The 10,338-nt window shown below is 40.5% G+C and overlaps 1 protein-coding gene across 11 annotated transcripts in view; it reads left to right on the top strand.

Annotated features, from left to right (window-relative positions):
- Positions 1–374: 374 nt before the first annotated feature.
- The window catches only part of SHLD1 (shieldin complex subunit 1), a 95,710-nt gene continuing 85,746 nt past the window's right edge, over positions 375–10,338 (top strand). For 7 of the 11 annotated variants that reach the window (XR_009604184.3, XM_060612694.3, XM_060612603.3 and 4 more), the window contains exon 1: positions 8,488–8,559. The gene's annotated coding sequence lies outside the window, so the exon portion shown is untranslated. Of the gene's footprint in view, positions 734–8,487; positions 8,560–10,338 lie in introns of those variants that run through there. The other 4 variants (XM_078444247.2, XM_060612649.3, XM_078444248.2 and 1 more) reach the window with 3 other exon arrangements.

The raw sequence follows: 10,338 nt of genomic DNA, 5'->3' as shown, positions 1-10,338 counted from the left end.
ATGACAATATAATTTAAAAACAAAAACAAAAAAGCCAGTTTTCTGGGGGTCAGGAATCCATCTTGGAAAGATCGTGTCTGCATCTAGGCACTGCCCATAGCCCGGCTCTGTGTGTCTACAGAGTCTCAAAGCACAAGAGAGAAATAACGCCAGTGAGTCACCAAGTCTAGCTCTTTGCTGGGAAGGTGACTTCAGAGGGAACCCAGCCAAAGCTGGAGGCATTTGTGCAGTTGGAAACTAGATTACCAGCCTGGCCCTGTTTATGTGGGACATACTGACCTGGGAAGGACTAGAGCTCCTTTAGTCCTAGGGGTGGTCAAAGCTGGGAATAGTAACTCTGATTCCTTTTAGAATAATCACATTCTTTGCAGTTTGTTTATATTAACATCTTTTTGTGTCTCTCTCCTGGGCAGGCCCCTCCTAACCTCCTAACTTGAGGACTGATTGACCTTCTAGGTGTTACTCCCAATGACCCAACTTTGAACTAACTGCCCATGTGGCAAGGTGATGTGAAGATACTTTCATTCTGAAGGAAGACTCTAACAATACAAAGGAATGAATATCTAATGGTGGAACTTCAGGTACATAAAGTGTCCAAAGATGTTTTCGGCCAGGATGCTCTACCTTGTGCTATTCAAATGATCGACTAGGTAGCCTCCTACTTTACCCTCTTGAGAGGTTGGCTCTGCCCTTTGGAACTTCAGAAACATCTGGCTCATTGTCTTTCTCAAAGGTTAGTGGATTTCAGTTCACTCCAAGGACTTACTGATAATGGGTATTTATAACTTGATATTATCAGTGGACAGTAGGTAAGTGCTTTTCTCATCACTTTGATAGCAAAGGGAGAGTACGTTTACATGCTGTCTTCAGGTATGGTGGGGAGGTGGATTTTACTACCTTCTTTTATAGAACAGGAATATTAGGAACCCCAGGAGCTGAGGCTGCAAACTCTCAGAGTGTCACCACAGACATGAAGTGAGCACTCTGCCTCTCTCATGAGTCTGTCTGGCTATCCACAACAAAGGAGGCAGCCAATTTAAGATAATAAACCCAACGAAGGGGCTGTCTTCACATTTTTATTTTCTACATCAATTGGTTTGGAGCATTTGAGCTTTGTAATTACACATTTCTCCTCGTTTATGCTTTTGCTAGTGATTTGCCCTCTCTTGGCCTATAAACAAGCCAGTTTAGCAACCATGCATTCTGACATGGGGTTTTTATAGCACACACAAAGGATATTTCTAAAACACACAAAGGATTTAGGTCACAGATATCCAGTATAAGGCTGTGTCTGCTCTATTTTAATAATGCTCTTAAAAAATAATTTATGAGTTCAATGTGCTCCGGTTCATTAGTTTAAATGAAAACTTAGATCATTCCCTAAATTATAAATTATTTTTGACTTATTTTCTAAAGCTAGGAATAGTATCACTGATTCTTTTTAGGATAATTGTATTCCTTTACAGTTTATATATTTTAAAATCCTCTTAGCCATTTACGAGCTTTGTCTCTGTGTCTCAGTTTCCTCATCTGTGAAACAGACATAATAATAGTACCTTACCCACAGCATTATTACTAAAATTACATGAAGAAATTCATGTCATTAATGCCCTCAGCACCGTCTAGAGTGCTCTACCAAACTTAGCTATTGTTAGCATATTATAATTATTTTGAATTACAGAAGTAATGTGTGTTGTTGTAAAAAAAAAAAATCCAAAGAATTTGGAGGTTTATAAAGTAAAGAGTAATTGTGTCCACTCTTCACCAGCCCTACCTGGTCCTACTTTCTAGAGATAGCCACTGTATATCGACTGCAGTTTTTCTCTGCGCTGTCTTAGAACTTTGCTTGCCATCTAGCAACTGGCCATGGACATCCTTCCAGAGCAGGTTCCCTGGAGCCCCCTCTTTACATAAGATGGGTATTAGCTCCTCACCCGATTTGTCTGTGGCTCTGATATGTGTTTAGGTCAGCTTTGCACATTTCTGTGCAGTCAAATCCTTGCTCTTTCCTTACACCTTCTGGGGTATGTACAATGCGTAGGAAGACCTTCTCAGGGACCAGCATTTAGAAATACACTTCCCAGAACTGGAAGGGCAAAACAAAGACTTGCACAATTCAAGAGAAATTTTGGAAGATACATTACACATCAGTGTGAGTGTATTTTGCTTTTTACTGGAGAAGTTCAAAGACTGAACTGCTTTTATGTGTCATGGACAATGCTACCTTCAGTTAAAGATGAGAAATACAGGAATGAAGACATCTTCCAATCTGCACAGCCTCTTCGTGGCACCTGCAGGCTTTTTAGAGGTCATGGTGTGGAAAGAATGGGGGGGAGAAGTCAGTAATTTGGTGCTCAATGTAGTTCAACCTGTGATTTAAGCAGCATGGAGTGTAAGAAAGTGGCTTTACCTTATTTCAATTCAGAAGGTTGTTGTCAAAGATCATAACAGCAAAATCATTTGGAGACTCAAAAATTACCAACAAAGCCAGCTGAAGCCAGCAGCTCTTGGCAAGTTCTGTCAAGTTCTCCGCATTCTGCAATCCAGGCATTGAGACACTATCTTTGAGAGTATTTTCCAAAAAGACAAGTGGATATTTAAAAAGAAAAAAAATTTTGAGTGATTACTATATCTTCGACAGTGAGGTATTTCCATAAATATTTCGCTACTCATGTTTTTCCTACATTTTTCTTTTTTTCTTAGTAAACACATACTGTGTCTATGTAAAGTCAGCAGAACTAGCTGAAAAATATGAGGCCCACTCTTTCAAAATAATTTTGTTAGGAGTTGTGTGGGATTTTTGAAGATAAAAAGATAGTCTCCACCCATAATCTAGTTATTTATATTCTTCCTATTTTCTAGACTTTTTAGGGAATAATTTAGAAAAATACCAGGCAATTAGGAGTAGAATATCTTATATTTTGAGATAAGGACAATTCTCTGTGTGCTCTATCATGTTAATCAATTGGTGTGCTGCTCAGACATATTATTTTTAAAGGCACGGTGTAGCAGTGTCCTCCGATGCTCCATGCCTTTGTGTACTCCTCTCCCACAATGAATCAAGCCCTGAATGACTAATAGAACACATGGGAGGGGATAGTGTGTGACTTGGCAGTCTAAGTTTTTGAAGATATGGCAGCTTCCATCTTGGTCTCTTGGATTGCTTACTCTAGGACAAGGACTGGAATTAGGGCTAATGGGCAAAACCCAGCCTGCAAATTGTTTTTACATGCCTGTGAGCGAAGAGTGGCTTTCTTATTTAAAAAAAAAAAAATTCTTTTTTAACATTTATTCATTTTTGAGAGACAGAGAGAGAGATCGTGAGCAGGGGAAGGGCAGAGAGAGAGAGGGAGACACAGAATGTGAAGCAGGCTCCAGGCTCTGAGCTGTCAGCACAGAGCCAGAGGTGGGGCTCAAACTCATGACCTCAGCTGAAGTCAGACGCTTAACTGACTGAGCCACCCAGGCTCCCCTCCTATTTTTAAAATAGTTTTCTAGGGGCACCTGGGTAGCTCAGTTGGTTGAGCATCTGACTCCTGGCTTCAGCTCAGGTCTTTAGTCTCACGGTTCATGAGTCAGAGCCCCACATCAGGTTCTGCACTGACAGCACAAAGCCTGCTTGGGATTCTCTCTCTCCCACTCTCACTTCCCCTTCTCTGGCTCATGCTGTCTCTCTCTGTCTTACAAAATAAATAAATAAACTTAAAAACAAAAAAGCAAATACGGTTTTTTAAATTTTATTATTATTATTATTATTTTTTAGAGAGAGAGAGAGCGTGTGCACTGGGTAGAGGGGCAGGGGGAGAGGAAATCTTAAGCAGGCTCCAGGCTCAGCACGGAGCCCAATGTGGGGCTTGATCCCATGACCCTGGGATCATGACCTGAGCTGAAATCAAGAGTTGGACACTCAACGAACTGAGCCACCCAGGTACTCCTAAAATAGAGTTTATTAAAAAGGGGAGAATATGTGGCAGACTGGAGGTGGCCCACAGGGCTTAAAATATTTGCTGTCTGGTCCTTTACAGAAAAAGTTTGCCACCCCAGATCTGAGGAATGCAGGCAGCTTGCTGTGAACACACTTATCTGGAGTGCCCTGGGCCTCAGGTGGTCCTATGAAAAGGCCAATATGGAGAGGAACTGAGGCCTCCCATCCAGAGCCAACACAAACTTCCTCGTCATGAGTGAATCAGCAGGGAAGCGGAGTCTTCAACTCCAGTTCAGCCTTCAAAAGATTTCAGCCTTACCTGCTATCAGCCCGTATCCTCATGAGAGACACCCAGCCAGAACCATCTAGTCAAACCACTGCCAAATAACGGAAGCACAGAAAGCATAAGAGATAATAAAAGATCAAGTGTTATTTTAAGCCTCAAAGTTTTGGGGTAATTTATCATGCAGCCATAGTAAATAGAATATATTATGTATTGTCCCCAGGTAAAATGCTCATTCACTTCCTTTAAAAGTTCTTGGAGGTAGGAAGAATATAAACACATAAAAATCTTCATCACCCTATTATATCTGATGATTTCAAAGCTTTGCAATAACTACTAAGACCTCAGACATCACATTCCAATAAAGGTATAGGAATCAAATTATTTCTTTAGTATTTATAAATATCATCAATGTTTTCATCTATGTTCTCTACAAACTGCCTTTGTTCCCTGCTGACATCATACTTTCATTATACCTGGTGTTCTTCAAATCACTCGTTTGCAAGGAAAGTGAATTTAGAATTGCTAGCCATCAGTCTGTCAATGATGCCATCAAGCAATTTTGGTTTTTTTTCTAAGTAGTCCTGGAAGGCATTTATTGTTCCCTTTTCACAGGCAAGGAAGTTGAGGCTCACAGAGATTAAAGGGCTACAGCCACATAATTGGTTATTGAGAGCTAGGACTGAAGCTCAGCCTCCTGACTCTACACTAAGAGATCTTGTTTTTTCACCTCTGAGTATAGATAGTCCAGAGTGGCTTTGGGTTATAGGTCAGACAGTCTTTACCATTGTGCTAGTACTGACTCTAGAAATTAAGGGCCAAGCTTATGTTCATGATAAATATACATGGTCCAAGTGCTGGGTATCTATTGGCAAATAAAACCCACATCTTCACTTTCATGGATCTTCCGGTCCAGTCTAGGAGCTTACAGTCTATCTGATACGTATTTTTTTCCTTGGGCATCTATTTGTTGCTTAATTATGGGTTTATAATATTGCATGAATGAAAAGAAATAGGATGCCTTGAGACTCATCAATTACTTAACCCTTGAACTTTTGTAAGGTTTTCTTTCTTTCTTCTTAAAGCTAAATCCCCAGATGGGTGAGTAATTAGATCAAGGTTCAGAATAACAAAGACAGATAAGGTAACTGCAAACATAATCATCCCACGTTGAAAGAGCTATTCTGGTCTTTCACCTAAAGTGACTTCTTTCTGCTGAAAGAGATTTGGCAGCAGCTAGCTTAGCTGATGGCAGAAAAATCAACCATGAAATATAAAGGTTTCATAAGATTGTGACATAACCCAGTTTTTTACAGCCATTATATAATCAATGGCAAAACAGCAGGGGACCAAAATAACTTATACCTTACTTTTGGAATGCAATAAAATCTCTATTTTGCTGTCTCCACAGATTTAAAGTCCCTATTTTGTTTTGATGATGACTTCAATTAGTTTTCATTTCTTATGCACTAACCAATTGAAAGTGGTAAGAAAGGATGGTCAGAGGCATGCTATATGGCAAAGACAAGTCATTTCAGAATTCAGAAATTTGCTCCAGGAAGCCCATCAGAAAGATAAAACTTATTATGGAAAGGCCACAGAAGAATAAAGAAGAATTAGTTTATAAGCAAACAAGTATGTTTTTTCTTTTATTATTATTATTTTTTTGTTTATTTATTTTTGAGAGAGAGAGAGAGAACATAAGCAGGGGAGGGGCAGAGAGGAGAGGGAGACACATAATCCGAAGCAGGTTTCAGGCTCCAAGCTGTCAGCACAGCCCGACACGGGGCTGGAACCCATGAGCCGTGGGATCATGACCTGAGCTGAAGTCGGACGTTTAACGGACTGAGCCACCCAGGCGCCCTAACAAATGTGTTTTTCAAGGAAAGGGTGACAATGGCAAAATGTTCCAAGGTTTGTTTCACTGATAACAGGTCAGGAAGAAGGTATGTTTTTGAGACTTCTTGGAGAATATAAGGGTTGAGTCAGATGGCAGTGGGGAATGCAGGACACCTGGGAAGAGACTTATTAATTCATGCATATAAAAATGCTTTTGAGTCACTGGGCTGGGATCTGGACTACAAATATGAAATAGACACAGTCCTTGCCTTCAAGGCAGTTACAGTTAGTGGGAGAAACAGAAAGGGCAAAGGAATTTAATCATGGTAAATGGAGGAATGCAGGGATTCTTAGGAGGGATAACTAACTTTCATTTGAAAAGTCAGAGGTTTCCTGGAAGAATTCCCTAAAGCTGAGATCTGAAAGATGAGAAAGACCAAAGAAGAGTGTCCCTAAGGAAGCAAACTGTCTACGTAAAAAGCTCAGGGGTGAAAGCAGGCAAGCACAGAGTATTTAAGGAAAAGAAAAGAGTGTACAGGTGGAGGGTTGGAGGATAGTGGTGGGAGATAAGGGATAAGGGTCCTCTAAATCTAGTAAGGAAGTCTGAGCTTTAGCCCCAGCGTAAAGGAGTGGTGTGCTTACACTTCATTAAAACAAAACAAAACAAAACAAAACAAAACAAAACAAAACAAAACAAACAACTGGCTGCAAGAGAGTTGGAAAGCTGTTGTCATCCAGGTGGCAGATAACAGTGAGCTATACTCAGAAAGTTGCTGTGTGGATGGAGAGAATTAAGAGATAGTCAGTAGATCTCTAAGAGAAAGAATCAGCAGGGTTATGGTTGTATACAGGACATGCTGAAAAGGAGGAAAAAAACGTTCTGTCTTTGGCAACTAAATAGTCCAACTCACTGAGACAGGAGACACTGGGGTAGGAGCAGGTTGACTGAGAGGTGGGAGAAGTTTGAAATAAAGGTGACTGAAGGATATGTTGATTTGAATCTCAGGAGGAGCCTCTCAGGAGGCTTAGAGGTTTGGGAATCATGAGCATAGATGGGAAGGAGAAGATTCAAGACAGAATCCTGAGAAAGGCCCACAACGAAGAGAGAGAAGAGCTTATAAAGGAGATTTAAATGAATTTTTTAAAGAGGAAAAAGAAAAATAGGAAGGTGGTATCAGGGAAACCCAGGAAAAAACATTTTCCAGAGGGAAGGCATGATCAACAGTGCTCAATGCCATTGGAAACCAGGCTGAAGCATCAGACAAACTCCAGTTGAGGGACATTCCACAAAATAAGTGACCTGGAATCTTAAAAAACATCAACACCAAGAAATACAAAAAAGACTGAGGAATGGAGATTCGAGGAGACCAAAGAAACATGGAAACTGAGAATGCAATGCATGATCTCAGATTTTTTTTTTTTTTTTTTTGCTGTATTTTCTATCATCTTTAATGGTTGTATAATAATCCAGATAATTTCATTTAATTATATTTGAGTTTGTCATTTTATGAAACAAACAGGAAAGTAACTTAGTATTATTCCAGGCTTTCTCTAATCACAATTTGTGTTACTTTAGAAGAATGTTTTTAGGGCACCTGGGTGGCTCAATTGGTTGAGCGACGACTCTTGATTTCAGCTCAGGTCAGATCCCAGGGTCCTGGGATGGAGTTCTCCCCACAACCTCCACACTTAGCATGGAGCCTGCTCAAGATTTTCTCCCTTTCCCTCTCCTACTTCCCAGCTCACACACATTCTCTCTCTCTCTCAAATAATAATAATAATAATAATAATAATAATAATAATAATATTTTATAAGATATATTACATGAGAAAGGGTGAAAATTGAATCTATACACTTTGACTAGCAATGCTGGAAGAAAAAATGAAATTTACAGTTGCTGTGTTAGGTTTGTCTGAATATGTTTTTACTTTTGCTTCTATTTTTATTTGCCTTCAAATTCAGCATGTGGTTGGCCAAACCTCAGCATTATTTAAAAAATTCTTCTCAAGTGAAGGACTCCCTAAATTATGGGATTCTATTCTAAGATAGGAATCTGTAGGACGATATGAGTGTACAGGACTCTTTCAAGAAGATGGTGAAATGGGACAATGACCTTCAGTCTCCTTTCTGTGGTCCTGCAATTCTGGCACTGGTGTATGGCTAAGTCGCATGCAACATACTAAAATATTTTCATTCTCTTTGTCAATTTCTCTCTACTCTTTATGTTTTTTAAAACGTAGGCATTTAAATTTTTAAAATTAAAAATGTTTCCTGTTCTCTTCAACGTCCACCAAGAGCATTTACCAATAAGCCTTTGGTAAAGTTCAGTCAAGGGCGCAAAATTTCACTGGCTTGGCCAATGCCCTTAGCCAAGATGGCGGTAGCTACATTCTATTGCCCTTACTTGCCCTCAGCAAAGGTGGCTCCAGTGACTTCCTTTCAAACCCTCTTTTCCCATAACAAATATGGCGCCTCCGCTTCCGGATTTGGATGTGCTGCTGTTGCCGGTCGGTGAGTGTAAACGGGATTTTGCAGTTTTTCTCTATCAGTTGTCTCCGTGGAACAAGGAGTGCCCTGGGATTGGGAATCGGCAGGGGGTCTAGGCAATGTATCAGATCAGTCTCATAGTTGGGAAGTTATGGCGGCTTCCCCTGGCACACTTCCAATTTCCCCTACCACCCCTCCTCCACCCCAACAACACATGGCCTCTGCAGACACCTCTTTGGGGAAACCCCGTAAATTTGCAGGCAGTGTGACCGGATGCCCTTGGGTTCTTCTCCTTTTTAAAAAGCAGCTTTTTAAAGCAATAAATACATATCATAAAATTCGCCTGTTTAAGATGTAAAATTCAGTGGCTTTTCATATATTCCCAGAATTGTGCAGCCATCCCTACAATCTATTTTTATCTTTATTTTTTAAAGTTTATTTATTTGGAGAGAATGAGAGAGAGAGAGAGCGGGAGAGAGAGAGTGCACGGTCAAGGAGGGCAGGAGCAGAGAGAGAATCCCAAGCAGGCTCTGTACTGTCATTGCAAAGCCCATCAGGGGTTCCAGCCCATGAACCGTGAGATCATGACCTGTATATGACCTGAGTCCTGAACCAGAATCAAGAGCGGATGCTTAACTGACTTAGCCACCCAGGCACACCCCCCACCCCCACCCCAATCTAATTTTAGAACATTTCCATCACCCCAAAGAAATGCCCCTTAGCAGTCTCCATTCACTTTGACCTTCCAGTTCTAGGCAGTTACTAGTCTACTTTCTATAGATTTGTCAATTTGGACATTTGATACAAATAAAATCATACAACATGTGGTCTTTCTTTACTAGTGTTAAAAGATAAACTGAGGCATATTTAAAATTCTAAGTTAATTTGAGACAAAAAGCAATTTGAATTGGGCAGGATCCAGTCTAGCAGATAGAAAGGAGCTCTGAGGAGTTGAACAAAATGAGAGACTTATAGGCAGAAGGGAGCAGGAACAAGAAAGTGATACTAGGCCAAAAAAGCAGGTTGGTTATCGCATGGTTACTCCTCTTTAGGGGATGGCAAGGTTCTATCTGGCAGATTACCCAACTAGTGCTGATGAGGCGATTCCTGATTGGTTGTGGGGTTTAGCACAAGCAAAACCATTTTGGATCTGCTGTCTTGTTTTTTAACACTAGGTTTTTATCACTAAGTATACATGTGGCATGTATTCGAACTTAATTCTTTTATAAAGCTGAAAAATATTCCATGTGTGCATATACTACATTTTATTCATCCATTTATCAATTGGTGGACGTTTGGATTGTTTCCATTTATTGTCTATTGTGGATAAAGCTGCTGAGGGGTGCCTGAGTGGCTCAGTTGGTTAAGCGTCCAACTCGGGCTCAGTTCAATGATCTCATGGTTCATGGGTTTGAGCCCTGCCTTGGGCTCTGTGCTGACAGCTCGTAGCCTGGAGCCTGCTTCCGATTCTGTGTCTCCCTCTCTCCCTGCCCCTCCCCTGCTCACACTGTTTCTCTCTCAAAAATAAACAAACATTAAAAAAAAAAATTTAAAAAAAAGGCTGCTGTGAACATTTGTGTAAAGTTCGTGTGAACATATGTTTTTTTAAATTTTTTTTTTAATGTTTATTTATTTTTGAGAAAGAGAGACAGAGTGCAAGCAGGGGAGGAGCAGAGAGAGAGAGAGACACAGAATCTGAAGCAGGCTCCAGGCTCTGAGCTGTCAGCACAGAGCCCGATGCAGCGCTTGAACTCATGAACCATGAGATCATGACCTGAGCCAAAGTTGGATGCTTAACCAACT

Source organism: Panthera onca, chromosome A3 (assembly GCF_046562875.1).
Source record: "Panthera onca isolate mPanOnc1 chromosome A3, mPanOnc1 haplotype 2, whole genome shotgun sequence".
Classification (NCBI taxonomy): Eukaryota; Metazoa; Chordata; class Mammalia; order Carnivora; family Felidae; genus Panthera; species Panthera onca.
The sequence above is the reverse complement of the archived record's forward strand: the minus strand, read 5'-3'. Positions and strand labels throughout refer to the sequence as shown.